Genomic DNA, 16106 nt, shown 5'->3' on the forward strand with positions numbered 1-16106 from the left:
AAAACTCTTTATTTCAAAATCGTCATCTAGGTAGCCACAATTTCTTCGGTGGTTACGATGTTGAGATTTTTTACAAACAAACTGAAATATGCCTAGTTGCATATGTTCTCATGAATGACTAGTTAATTGTCCTAACTAGTCAAAATTTTAATTAATGCGATGAAAGCCTAGCTAATCGTCCTAGCTAGTTGCTATGGGTCAAACCAATTGTGCTGGCCATTTTCTTAGCCGGTTGATAATATTGCTTGATATGGACTAGTTATTATTTTGCTAGTTCCACTTCCAATAAATTTTTGATTATTCCATAGTGCATTATATATGCCAGATTTAATTGTTGACGAAATTTTCAAAGAATGATTTAATTGAGACCTAACTAAGTCGCCCACTCAAACGAGAATTCACATTCAGTTTTATGAAATATTTTATTCATGAAATATTTTATTCTTTCGTTTGTATAACGAATATCCAATTAAAATTACAAGGTGATTGAAGAACAATATACTTCCTTATTTATTAATCATTGGATAAAATTCTTTATTTCAAAATAGCACCTCTTTGAGACCTCAATGGTTAACCTTTGGTTGAGGATGTTATTCGATATTTCTTTCATTTTTTTGAGAAGAAAAGTATTCATTCAATGGAAAAATCTTACAAGTATCATTCGTATGGTGTTAATTATTCAGCATTCATTGCTTTCAATGGATATTCTCCATAATATCACAATATAGAATTTTAAGGATATGGAAGGATAATCCTTGTTATATTCTTCCTTCCAAGTTATAAATCTTCTGAGTGTTGCGACTCTTTTATTCAGAGCTCATTATTTGTTTAAATGTCAGATTTTGAAATATTGTTAAGATTGTCTAAATTTCATCGATATCGTGAAAATCATTTTTCCAAGGCTAATTTCCTTCCCAACAAAGAGAGGTATAGTTGAGAACCGATTGTTGTAATATGAGACTGAAAGCTAAGTTCTATGATGGTACAATCGGAGCATCGTGATGAGTAAGTTGTTTAAAAAAAGGGAAATACCATATTTAGTTATTATCATAAGTATCTTTAAGATGGTTATAGAAGAACGAAAATAGGGATACGACGTGATTAGTGAGGTACACTTCATTGAAACATTATCGGGAGAGGTGCTAATAGATTCGGGGAAAACGAAACATGTATGAATTTGAGGAATAAGATTTTCAAGAATTGAAGGCAAGCTTAGTAGCAATCCCATACTAGAATTACTCAACGATAAAAATAGGATATTGCATGAAGTCTAATGATATGTCTACGCAGCTTAAGGACCGTGACATAAGGCTTTCTAATAATAATCTAGAATAATTGCGATAAGGTTCGGACTGAAAGGGACAAGGAGTTTATTTATGACAAAATTTTGGAATTTTTTTTACACTGAACACGAGATAGAGGCTATAGTCAAATTGATCAAAGGCCATGATTAAGAAATATATTATCATCAAGGGAAGGCCAATGTGGTGGCCGACACTTTAAGTAGGAAAAGATATATTGAGGATGACAAATCTCCGTATAACTAATGAAAAAGATCGCATGAAAAGAACGCTTTATTACTTAACAAGAAGACTTAAAGATGCCTAAAAACATAAATGGATATTACTCATGACAGAATATGAAAGGGGATGTCATCGAGTAGGTAAGTAAGTATTAGACATAGTTGGAAAATGAAAACGGAAAGGCGAGGGTTAGAATTTTGGCGATTTCGACTTGTAGATGACCCAAATAGGAGTAAGAGTTAATTATAATAAATTTTGAAGGAGGATTATCAAGAACCAAGTTAGCCGTCGTGTTAATTGAGGATTTTGGGTGATAGATTAAATAAGACCGCTTACTTTATTATGCAAACGATAGATGTCCACTCTACAAAATTGATATGAACGCGGAACAGATAATTGGGACAGAGAGACCCTGTGACGACTGCGCCACGCAAGTACCAAGATTTAATTAACGGGACTATTTCCCAAGATATTTTGCGAAGAAGAACGGACAGAGGAATGACTTAGGGTTCTCAAATCGACAAGTAGAATGAGAGGACTATCCTGACCATTGAAGATACGTCTAGCGGCTTACCTTTTATTTGGAACGGTTTGGGGAATCGCCTATTATTGACAGATAATTCGTGTAGATGTACTTACCACGCTAGCATACGAAAAATAGTCGCCGATATCCCTTTCGAAGGGCAACGTGAAAGAATGAAGGATGTCATTGTCAGAGCTGATAGAAGGCAAAAAAGATCGTACACGCCCTATAAAAGCCACTAGTAGCAGGTACCAATAAACGTGAATACGTCTAAGACACTAGCGAGAATAACAAGTATGACCCAGAAAGTATCGTAGTACTATAGATATTATACAGGGAATGATTAAAGAAGTCCGACCGATGACGGAAGCTGAATGTTGCACGATCCTAAAACGTGTCAATAAATTGCATATGAAATGGTGCTTCCTTCAAGATGGCAACCGGACGATGACGTGCTTTATGTTACTACAGGAAGAAATGTTAAATTTGGCGCTAAGCGCGTAGCAGGAGACGAGCGTGTAGAAATGCGACAAGAACTTCTTACATAGAATAATCGACAGAGATGATGCACCCAAAATGGGAAAACGTTAAGGAATGAAACTCTAGCATTAGTAGGAGCGATGTAGGGGAACTGAATAAGTTGAAGAATGATTCCAAACACTAGAAGATGCGATGATCATCCATGTTATTAGTTTTTAAGGGAAATGCAGTGGCCAGTTGACGTTAATCGAATTATCGACAATAACGAGTTATCATGCGTGCATTGGAACGACTACAAAGTTTTGTATGGAAGAAAGAATTGTTCTCTCTTAGGTTGGGAAGAAATTGGTAAGCGGAGGATACTGTACTATAGTTGAGTCAACAGACCAAAGGAATTCCTAGAAGTGGCAGCCCATGACAAATAATAAAGATATGCTGACTAGAACTATAAAGACAAAAAGTACGAAGTAGCAGACCAAGTATTGTTGAAAGTACCTCCCGAGGAGGGAGTGATGAGATTCGAAAGGGAAAAAATGTTGAACGCAAGATTTATTGGACCAGTTATAGGATTAAAGGACTAAGAAAGTTGACTGATAAATTAGCACCATCGTCGAACGGTCACTAAGTTTATAACGAGTACCACGAATCGAGATTAGGAAATTTAACCGTCAAAACTAAAAGTATGATTGAAAATGAGTTAATAAGCTCGTAGCCAGACTTAGCGTATGTCGAGTAACGTGTAGAGGTCATAAGACTACAAGGACGAGTACCCGAAAATATATTGGATGGATGAGTGGAAATTTTACGAAAAGATCAAATACTACAAGGTCAACGTGAGAACTCGAGGTTGTCATGCGAGAAGCATATCCCTACCTGTTTCTGAACTGATTCCGGGACGGAATCCTTTTAAGGGGGAAGACTGTAAGAACCCAAATTTTTGACAACGGTAAAAGACCTTTATGAATGGTATATAATAACTTGAATTTTGAGACCTTGTAAAACGTTTAATGAATAGTAACCCTGACGGTTGGGAAAAAACTTTTGAGCCCACACTATATAGTATATGGGAAAATGAGTTTCGGAGTTGATATTACAATTATACGTACCAAATGAGTGTATGTAAACACTATTAGCTTTCGAAGAAAATCAACTTTGAAAAATGACCGTATTTACGACTCATCGAGGATTACGGGAATCACAATATAATTACAAGATTAAAATCCTACGGATTTATATTCAAGTATGATAATTAAAAATATAAGGAATAAATACGAAAGGAATTACGTCGCGAACCATTTACGAGTAAGTATTACAAAAATGTTTAAGCAACCGAGCGAACGCGTAAACGATTAAATAAATGTAAAGCACTAACTAAACCATGGTAAGGAAGTAACCATGGTTACTTTATCAAATAGTAAGCTAACCATAGGATGATCAAGCAAGCTATCCAAATAATGTGCTAAGGAAGCTAACACAAGTAAGTTTCTAGGAAGCTACCTAAGATTTGTCCCTAAGATTTGCAACAAGAATAAACCTAGGATTCAACTTAGGAGAATAAAAATCAAGTGCAAGATCTTCCACCCCATTTCCTAGAAGCAACCTAGAAAAGCAACCAAGCTAAGTAACCAAGGGAAGCTAGTATAAATACCCCCCCCCACGCACATTCTTCCGTTCGGCCCCCTTAAAGAAAAAGGAGGAATTTAATTTCAAATCTCAAAATCTATCCATGGTAAAATCTAAAATCATCCCATTAATTCTCAAGCCTCCTAGAAAATAAACTAAGGTAAGAAAATTCTTTCATCTTTTTTTATCAAGGTTTGATGGGTGAAATAAAATCAAGAAACTCACTAGTGAATAGTATGAATAGTAACCTCTCTTTGGTTTCTTGATTTCAATGGTGGTTTTAGGTTCCAAAAATCATACCAAGAACTTCCAACCCTCCACCATCCTCAAGAACACATCTCAAGCTTTCAATAAAGGTAAAAATCTTTGTCCCAACTTTATTTAAGATTCATTTTTAAGATCCATTTAATATGTGGTAGAAAACTTAGTTTAAGAAGTGGTATTGTTGAGATCTTGAAGTTTAAGTTGAGCAGATTTAAGGTTGATTGTTGTTGCCTCAAAAACATGATGTTCTTTAGAGGAGTTTGTGTGTTGATTATTAAATGATGATTGTTGGTGGTTGTGTTAAGAGTTAGGGCGTAAACGAAACCACGATCGTAAACGTAACTCCGTTAAAACCAACGAATCATAACTTTAAGTTTCTGCAGAAAATCCCGGAGTTTTAAACTGTATTATCTTGAAAAATAACCCTTTATTATGATAGGAAATGTTATAAGGATCGTTTAGGCCTTTGAATCGCTTGATTCCGATTTACGGATCAAAAGTTATGGTCGTTTTAGTAAAAGTGATTTACGCGACAAAAACTGCTACAAATCACAAACTTTGAAAATATAAAGGATCGACTTAAAAGTATTTATAAATCATAAAATTTTTACAGAGAGTAGTATTTTTAGTTTCCTAACTTCCATAAAAATTTCAAGTGAAAAAATGATTTTTCAGTTTTATAAAAATATCGGAGCCGAGACCGCGCGAGTAGAAACCGTAAGAATCCATAAGCAGAGCCAACGACGATAAAGAGAATGAACCTAAGATACTTAGAAAAATGAAGTGACCATAATGTGAATAAGAACTTAAAGGAATAATAAGGGTAGTATAAATTGAGAGGGTGCATAATAAGTAACGCATGAAGTGCGAGTCGCCGTAAATTAGGACGGGACCTAACAAAACGAATTATGTTTATGATTATAGATTTCCGAGTGGAACCTAGAGCATCCTCCACCTCGAGATTCCTAGTCAAGTTTTCAAACCCTACCTTTTAAGAACTGTTGTGTTATGAATATTTTACAAAACTGTGATATATGCATGAGATTGCTTTAAACCATTTTACGAAGTTTGAGACGTATTACATTACTCAATTGTTGATATTTCCTAGTATATGTTCATACCGAGTTCGAAATGTTATATTTAGACCGAGAGTCGGTCGGTGTAAGCTTATAAAAACCCGGAGGTATTCCAGAGGAGTTTATAATTGAGAACGTTAACGCTAGCGAGTAGCGTGGCATATATAGACCGAGGATCGGTCAGTAAAGATTGATGAAAACCCAGAAGTATTCCGGAGGTGTTTTAATTAGAATATTAACGCTATGTATAAGTTATAAGACCGAGAGTCGGTTGGGATTTAAGATAAAACCCGAGAATCATTTCGGTGATATTATAGGACGGTTATAAGTCCATAGTAGTACGTTTTAAAGGGACTCATCGTCCACTTACGAAACATTAAAACACCTCGAACTTTATTAAAACGATTTCTCAACGATCATATTCCCTCAACTATATTTTATTGTTCGAATAATAAGTACTATATACTTATTCCTTATTATGGGAGTAGTATACTCCAACGATTATTTATTTCAAACCCGATTAATCACTATAGATTATTAAGAAACAAACTAGTTGAGGAATATTATTTTAAATATTCTTTTAGAGAGAAAACCCATTCGAGGTTTAATTATTTATCGACTATTATTTAATTAATTATTATTCTTAAAGGGTTTATTATTGATTTAAAAATCATAGATCCTGATTTAAAATATACTTTCTGATTTCAGAATATCATTCGAATAATTTCAAATCGTCGGTGAATATTATCCCGACTTATTTAATATTTTGAATATAGTTTCAAGGAGAAACTTTCCCCCCTTATTAATTATTTGTTGACAACGGTCAACTCACATCCTCAGTACTTCCTCCGAAATTCTCGGAAGTACGTATATACATATATATACACTTATATCTTAGAGAGATAAACTGATTCTATCAACAAGTAAAATGCTTGGGGAACTTCAATGTGGTTCGAGTTCTCGAGATTGATAGAATTCTTTAAAAGGACAAGGGAGGGCTAGACTCTGGTACTATGTGTGCTAGATGAACTACCAAAGGTACCGCAGGTGAATGTACTATGTGTACTCAGGAACTTGTGAAGTATGTGTATACCCGAAAATGGGACACATAGCCCGGATGTGACAAGGGTGATAACCGGGATACGAAGGTGTCATCCTTCTACTAGTAGAAAAGGTTATTATTATTGTATTACGACTGATCATCGTATACGGTGGCTCCAACGAGTATCCTAATTCTTCCAATTGGAATTGTGATGCAATACCATAACCCAAGCCTAGGTGCTGGGTTTACTATTAAGGTATTCACAGGTTAATAAAATCCACTAATTGTTTTCATAAGAAGGTGTGTATCACCGAGGAAAACTATTTTTGAAGAAAATATATTTATCATATATGACGTTTTTACTTGAGTTTATCATATAGTCATTTCATACTGTACATTATTATGATGGGCATTATAGCTCACTCTTGCTTTCTTTTATATGACACAACACAACAGATAACCAGTATACCGGTGTGGGACCTAGTCGCTTGCAGTCATGGGGAGGATCCCTGGCAGCTTTGTCTCAGGTGTGCTAGAGTATCAGATAGATATAAGATATCAGTCGTAATTATTGTAACTTCCTGTAGAGGTTATAAATAATTGTTTGAGATCCTGTAAAGTACGTTCGAGTGTAATAAAAGAAGATTACATCTTGTACGTCATTTCTAAGACTATAACTTGTGTGTGTGAGTATGAGATTGGGGTCTGTTGGATTATTGAATCAATATCAGGTTACACATGGGTGAAGGATGGCTTGACGACCCTGATTCCTGACCCCGGATTTGGGGGCGTTACAGGGCGCGCCCTAAGTGGCTGGCAAGCTCTAAAAAAATAGATATGGTTATGTACAAATTATAAATGATGATTTTCTGGGCATAAAGGTACAAACAGTTAAGATTCCCAAAAATATAAATTTGAAATTGATTACCCTGTGATTTAGGTTCCAAATTGACAAGTACAAATATATACACTTATATACACACATATACATACAAGGACAATATACTTCAAGAAATGGAAGATGAACAGTCTCATAGCATATATAATGCTTTTGTAGATGAAAATCAGAAATGCGAAGAGCCACATGTACCTTTTTGGTCGGAGAAGGAGATTGACTGGAAAAATTGAAGAAGTAATTGAGGTAAGGGTGGATTCCTGGCAAAGCTTCTTCTCGCCGGTATGATAATTTTTTGAAAGAGAGTAAAGTAAGAGAGAGAGAGAGAGAGAGAGTAAAAGTGAAAAGTAAAAAGAAAGGTTGTGACTGGTATTTATAGCTGAAAATGACAACTGTCAAATCGGTCATATCAATCACGATTCCCTAAAAATAAGGGGAACCGTTTCTAAACCGTTTGAACTTCTAGGACGCGCCCTCCGGAAGGCGCGCCTTATTTGGCTATTATGGCAGCATTGAAACTATAAGGAAAAATTGGAAGGCACGCCCTGTTTAGGGCTCGCCCTGACAAATAGTATTTATAAATATGTTTATACAAATTTTGATAAAGATGAGTAAAAATTCCAATCCCATTTCTAATGACATATGGAATTTAGGGGGTAGTTGTTATGCCCCAAAATTGGTAAAAACAATATTCAGACTTAGAATGAGAAAATAGTCAAAATTAAGATATGAATGCCTGAAATCAGGGAGAAGATAAATGAGGTTTCCTTCTTTAGAGAGGAAAAGGAGTGCCCATTTGACATAGGTAGGCGCGTCCTATAAATATGAGATTAAGAATATGCAGAAGATGAAGGCGCGCCCTAGCATAGTAGGAAGGCGTGCCAAATTACTAAGAAAAGGATGAAGAATTTCCTGATTAAATCCTTATTTATGATGAGCCTTAGGGCGCACCCTAAGTGAGAGAAATGGCTTGGATGGGACTTCGACAGGATTACTTGGATGGGTTCTGTGGAAGATTCAAGGAAGATGGAGATTATTATTACTAACTTATTTGATGCAAGTACTCTATTGAAGAACTCCTTCCTGTAGCACATCTACAGGAAAGGCGGTGTCCGTGGTTAGAGACCGCCAGGGGTATGCCTGGACTGAAGGCCTCCTCCTATAGTCAGTGGGTGTCCTCATTGGGGATGTGGGGTGAAATCTGGTGTGTGCTTTGGGACCTCTGTCTCTGTAGTCAACGGGTGTCCTCGTTGGGAGACTTCGGAGTATCCTGCACTTTATACCCAAAAGCTTGGGATCACTTGTCCTGCAATCTGGTAGGGGCTCCTTATCGGGGGGCAAGGATGCGTCCAACATTTGGGGTGAACCGCGGCTATACCTGCGTCCGCGGACTAGAGAAACAGCTGGTAGCGGAGGGTTATCCTTGGCCAGGGAGATGTCTTATCTGTGAAGTCTCGAAGCCGCGGACGAGCCTTGGGCCTTTGTGGTTGGGCCTCATCGGCGGTCATTTCTAAAGCCGGTAGAAGACGGTTTCCAGTGGGTTTCCTACTGGGCCTCGGGATGAGAAATCTAAGCCCATTAGGTTTCTTGTTCCCCAAGAACTACGTGGGATTGATCCCCTATAAATAGGGGTACGCAGGCAAATTATAAAGGGTCAGAAGCGAGAGCGCAAAGAAGCCACCACTAACCTTAAACAATCTCAGCCCCCAATAACCACCACAAAAACACTATTCATCTTTTGTGACGAATACTGTTTATCAGATCCACCGGTTACTGTTCACATTTCCGACAAAAAACCGCCATCACAGATCTTGTTTCCGGCTACAAACCTCAAACTTCGTTGCTCCCAAATTCCTCCATCAATAAATTGGTGCCAGAAGGAGGGGCTAATCAAGATCTGCATCTAGGAGGAAGGATGTCTCAATATCGTGATGGAAGCTTTTATGATGGAAGTTCTGAGAAAGATTCTGATCACGGCTATGAACATGAACCCTACGTTCCGCCAATGACTGATCGTCCCACTCCGGACATTGGGGGATAGCCGCCTGTGTTCATCAGCAACGCTGGCTTGTTGGAACAACTGTATCGCATGGGCGATGCTTTGAATGGCTTCGATTCAAGGTTGAGCACTGTGGAGCGACGCAAGACCAGGAGGGGCCTTCACCGCAGCCGTGCAACTCATGCACCTGGAAAAGCACCTATAACTGATAGGGATGCCTCAGCCGGCCACGGCCGCACCGGAGGAGGGTGTGTACCGATAACCCCGTGATACCTGGACTATTCCAATGACATGTCCCCAATCATCGAGCTAGTGGAGGAAGATGCCGATGGCCGGGAAATCCTGCGGGCGGATAACCAGGGAGCCACCCATCCACACCGGTCTGGACGTAGTCTTGAAGAACGTCGACAGGCGGAGTCGATGTCGGAGAATCAGCAACGGGGCTTCGCGGCTTTGAAAGATCGCTTGGGGATCCGCTTGGGCGATGATGATTTTAAGAATGTTGTTGCTTGAATGGCAAAAAGAAGCTGATCGTGGAGATGTGACGCCCCATGATTTCAATGTGGGACAAAACATTCTAAAAAATTCCAAGCTTTTTCTAGCTACTTTCAACTTTCATTTTATATGGATTTCATTAAGAAAATTCTTAAAACCATACATGAAAATTTAAGTATACATATCATTGAACAATTTCTAATCATTAGATTTTAGGATTAACATCAAGAACATAATTAAAATTAAGCTCTAACATCCTAATTTTCTAACAATCCCCCATAAATCCATACAGAAATGCGATTAATTTTCCATCATGACTTGATTTTCAGAGTCGGTACCCTTCCGGGTTTGAACCCTCCTAAATCCTCTACTTCAATGGCTATCAGATTCAGATGGAATGTTTCACCTTAAATCTTAATCCGTTTTGTATAACCATATTCCATAGACGACGACAAGTCAAAGGCTATGGTGCCAATCTATGGCTTTGAGACATTAATGGTCATGTCTCGATCCTGTTCGTCGAATGCTTCAAGGATTAACCCTTTACTCTAATTGCGACCACACAATTACATTCGCTTAGCTGGGCATCACCAGAGATATACTGCCTCTATCTCGTCAAATGACTTTACCCTATTCAGAGTTTTAACGCTCTTGCTTTTTTAGCAGTGTTAGTACCTTCTAGGTTTACAGGGGATAGACTCAGATACTATAGTATCATCTATGTAACAAAGGTACTACCAATTCATCCTTACAGCTTGTTACTACCCATTGAATACACTTCGAGGGATCTCCTCTCATGTGTATTAGGTTCCCACTGTTGATGAATTATGATGGGTTGACACTCCCATCCCCAACCTTGACTTCAAGACCACTGCAGGTTCCAGTCCTTTAGTAAGAGGACCAGCTATATTATTCCGAGTTCCTATGAACTCTATAGCTATGATCCTATCAGTCACTAAACCCCTTATAGACTTGAGGCAAACTTCGATGTGTCTCTTAGTTTTAGTATTATGCTTTTTACTGCTAATCTTGTCGATAGTTGTTTGACCATCACAGTGAATAGCAATAGCAGGAAGCTGTATGCTTACTACAGGTATCACAGACATAAGTTCGTGTAACCATTCAGCCTCCGTCCCTATGACATCAAGTACACACAACTCAGCCTCAAAAGTAGACCCGAGTAACTATAGTCTGCCTGATTGACTTCTTGGATATTGCTCCACCAGCCAATGTGAACACGTATCCAGTCACTCCATTGGAACCAGACTTCTTAGCTATATAACTTGCATCACTGTACCCTTCAAGCACACTAGGGAATCTACTGTAGTGTAAACTAAGGTACATTATGCCTTTTAGATATCTAAGTACTCTATCAAGAGCATCTCAATGAGTTCTGTTTGGACAGCTTGTATATCTAGCCAACTTAGACACAGAATATGAAATATCTGGTCTAGTACAGTTAGCTAGATACTGCAAACTCCCAATAATCTGAGAATACCTTAACTGAGACACATGCACTCCTGAAGTATTCTTGACAATGGCAACTTTTGAATCATAGGGTGTACTAGCGATTCTACACTGTGAATAACCATATTTCTCAAGTATAGATTTCTCTATATAATGAGATTGAGTCAAGGTTATTCCTTCAGTGGACTGAATCAGTTTCATTCCAAGAATCACACTTGCCTCACCTATATCCTTTATTTCAAAATGCTTTTTCAAGAATTCTTTAGTCTCGTTAATAATCTAAATATTGGTTCCAAACAGTAAAATGTCATCCACATATAGGCACAAAATAACACACTCATTACCTTTAACTTTAGTGTAGACACACTTATCACTTTCATTAATCTTATAACTGAAAGGCAATACAGTTTCATCAAACTTTTTATGCCAATCTCTGGGAGCTTGTTTCAAGCCATAGATGGACTTGATCAACTTACATACTTTCCTTTCATTGCCAGATGCAACAAATCCCTCAGGCTGATTCATATAAATCTCTTCTTCAAGTTCACCATGAAGAAAAGCTGTCTTTACATCCATCTGATGGATGATAAGACCATGGACTGAAGCCAATGCTATAAGCATTTGAATTGTTACCATTCTTGCAACCGGAGAGTATGTATCAAAGTAATCAATTACTTCATTTTGCTTAAAATCCTTAGCTACCAGTCTAGCTTTGTACTTGTTTATTGAGCCGTCAGGGTTCAACTTCCTCTTAAAGACCCATTTGCACCCAATAGTAGAACACCCAGGAGGGAGATCAACCAACTCCCATGTTCCATTAGAAATAATAGAGTCAATTTCACTCTTCACAGCGCCCTTCCAGTGCCTTGGCTCAGAAGAAACCATAGCTTGTCGGAAAGTTAAAGGTTCGTCCTCGATATTGTAAGTGATGAAATCACCTCCAAAATCCTTGACTACCTTTGCACGCTTACTTCTACTTGGTTCCTCTACTTCCTTAGTAATAGAGATACTACTAGGTTCCGCCCCCATATTTGTCATCTTTTCCACATGATCAGGAATAGAACTTGATGTGTGAGTAGGATCTTCCTCAGAAGTCATTTCAGATATTCTAGTCTTCATAGGGTAGACATCCTCAAAAAATATCGCATCTCGAAATTCAACTATCGTGTTTGCCACTATACCATCTATGTCAGATTTTAACACTAAAAATCTCATAGCTGTAGTGGTTTCAAGATAGCCCAGAAAGATACAGTCAACAGTCTTTGGACCTAGTTTCTTTCTCTTGTGTTCAGGAACAAGCACCTTAGCAAGGCACCCCCACACACGAAGATACTTAAGACTAGTCATCCTGCCTTTCCATAACTCCAAGGGTGTCTTATCCATGTGTTTCAGAGGGACTCTATTCAAAATATGGCAAGCCGTATTTAGAGCCTCTCCCCATATGTATTTAGGCAACCCAGAGTTAATAAGCATACTATTAATCATATCTTTAAATGTTCTGTTCTTTCGCTCAGCAACCCCATTTGACTCAAGTATGTATGGTGGAGTAACTTCATGAACTATACTATTGTTTGCATAAAATTCATTAAAAGCATTACTCGTATACTCACCACCTCTATCAGATCTCAACCTTTTAAGTAACTTACTAGTTTGTTGTTCTACTTCAGTTTTATATATAATGACTTTACTAAGTGCTTCATCCTTATGTCTAAGTAAATAAACATAACAGTATCTACTACTATCATCTATAAAAGTAATGAAGTATCTAAACTGGTCCTTGGTCAACACACCACCAAATTCACAAATATCAGTGTGTACTAAATCTAACAAGTCTGAATCCCTAACAACGTTATGAAAAGGTTTCCTTTTTTATTTAGCAGACACATATACTTGACATTTAGAATTCTTTTCTAAGGTATGTTTTGGAATCAACTTTAAGTTCATCATGTTCTTAAGAGCACCAAAGTTTAAATGACCTAGTCTAGCATGCCATATATTTGAGGATTCAATACAGTTAACAGAAGGAATAACATTATTATTCAAATTTCCCAAAACGGGATCCGCATTAATAACAAATAAACCATTTGAAAAGTAACCATTGCCAAAGAATGTACCAGTGTGAATAAGAACTACTTTATTACATTTGAACGAAATTTGAAAACCACTAGAAACTAAACAACTTCCACTTATTATATTTCTACGCATGTCGGGAATATGATGCACTCTCGTCAGAGATAGAATACGTCCTGAAGGGAACTTCAGATCCACGTTTCCAACTCCATGTACTTGAGCAACACTAGCATTCCCCATCTTCACAGTCAGGCTATGACTCTGTTGATAAGATACAAATAAACTAATATCGGCACAAATATGTACATTAGCTCCAGTATCTATCAACCATTCATTTGACAGATAGCTAGACAATATTACAGGGTTGTAGGATACAAACCGGTCAACGTCGGTTTCAGAAGCCATAGCCTCACCAACGACCATGTTCACTACAGGCCCACTTGCGGTTCCAAGCACAACATTCGCTTGCGCTACCTCGATTTTCTTCGTAATCTTCGTAGGGCAGTCCTTACTCCAGTGCCTAACCTGCCCACAAGACTAACATGGTTTGTTTGCCTTAGGTTTCTTGGCCTTATCCTCGTCACTCTTAGGTTTATTACTATTAGCTTTCTTAGCAAAATCCTTCCTCTTATGTCCTACAGTTGCTATATTTACCTTCGAGGTACCGTGTTCAGTTGGCATCATATGTCCCTGTTTGGACTTGTGTTATTCTTGTACCGAGATGTCCATCATAAGGTTGGTCCAGGTGATCTCTCCTTTCTGTCTTTTCATGGAGAGAGAAAACTCTTCCCAAGACTTCGGGAGCTTTTCAATCACACTCATCACCTTGAACTTCTCTGAGAGGTCCATTCCAGACTCCTTCAAAGCATGCACTATCATCTCAAACTCATGCACCTGCTCTGTCATGGACTTATTGTCCACCATCTTGAACTCGAGGAACCTTGCCACAGAATACTTTTCTAGACCTTGTGAGTCAGTATTATGTGTCTGGTCCAGGTTCTCCCATAAGAGTTTTCCAGAGTAGGCATCAGAAGAATTAACATCAAACAAAGTGTTTGTTAGTGCCGCCAGAATGGCCGCCCTAGCCACTCCATCCTTCTCAGCCCACTTCGCAAAAGCCTTAACTGTGTCAGCCTTCTCTTGATCCACTACTGGTTTCTCACATTCCACAACCGGCCACAGACCCTTGATAGTCAGCCACAACTTCATCCTTTTCTGCCAGCGAGAAAAGCCAATGCCACCGTTGAATTTCTTCGATAAACCGGTTAGTTCAATAGCTTGTGGGAAACTATAGGGGGTCCAATCAATGGCCCCAGCAGTTACACCCGAACCGCTACCACCACCAACGATAACCTCACTTTCGTTAACCATTATTCTAAATTCTAAATAACTAATATTCTCTTCAAGAATGTTGTAAATCTCACTAACAAATATAGCAACATAGAGGCAAGTATATAAAAAATTTAGCAAGTTCAGGCTAAGACCACAGTTAACAAAAAAACATGCATGTAAACAAAATCAGTAACTGAAATAACAAAGAGAAAAATGAAGATGTACCCGAAACCATAGCTTTCAACAGTGACTGAAAATAATGGTTGTGCACAGATACAGAACGCCAAGAAAAGAAGATCATAGTTGAGTCACCAGGCCTTGCTTGAAGCCCTGGCTGCTCTTGAGGAGAATATTTCCCCCTACCTGCTGTGTTTGGGATGCGTGCAATATCTCCACCAGGATAAAATAGCTCGAAGTTTTTGTTAACAGCAACAACAAAACCTCCACCTCGACTAGCATCTCAGTCGCCGGAAACTAACTAACAATACTTTGAACTTGTGTTTTTGGGAGAGAAATGCAGAGAGGGAGAAGAGAAGAGAGTGTTGTGTGGTGTTACAAATACATTCACTTTAGCCTCAATTTATAGGAGAGGAAAAGTGAAACTGCCCACACAATTAATACATAAATTAAACTGCTCCATTAATAAATAAAATCAAAACTGATCAGATTTTAAATTTAAAATATTTGTAACAGCTTTTCACTTAACACCCATATTTTTATCAGTTACAGATCAGATTATATTCATGTCCAGGTTCAATGAATTAGACTAAGCCCACTAACAAAGTGACTTAGCCCAATTAAGTATCGAACCCAGCCCAACAATTATAATAATTATAATCCAGTCATTGATAGATAAATTTGAATTAAAATTAATTTTCAAATAAATAAAATCCTCGCCCAGGTCGCCTCGCGTACGCGAGATGCCGAGACATTCACTCAAATTGCCCTTAGACCCGACCCGGTCCGGTCCGGGGCGGGGCGGGGCGGCGGTGGCGCGCGTGTGTATGCGCGTGAAGCACACAACAATACAATGGACCATCACACACCTTAGTAGTTGTACACTACTCATGTGTGTGATACCATATAAATCACACAACTTCCTTTATTTATTTCAATGTGGGACAAAACATTCTCAAAAATTCCAAGCTTTTTTAGCTACTTTCAACTCTCATTTCATATGGATTTCATTAAGAAAATTCTTAAAACCATACATGAAAATTTAAGTTCGAATATCATTGAACAATTTCCAATCATTAGATTTTAGGATTAACATCAAGAACATAATTAAAATTAAGCTCTAAAATCCTATTTTTCTAA

Source organism: Apium graveolens, chromosome 10 (genome assembly GCF_009905375.1).
Source record: "Apium graveolens cultivar Ventura chromosome 10, ASM990537v1, whole genome shotgun sequence".
NCBI lineage: Eukaryota > Viridiplantae > Streptophyta > Magnoliopsida > Apiales > Apiaceae > Apium > Apium graveolens.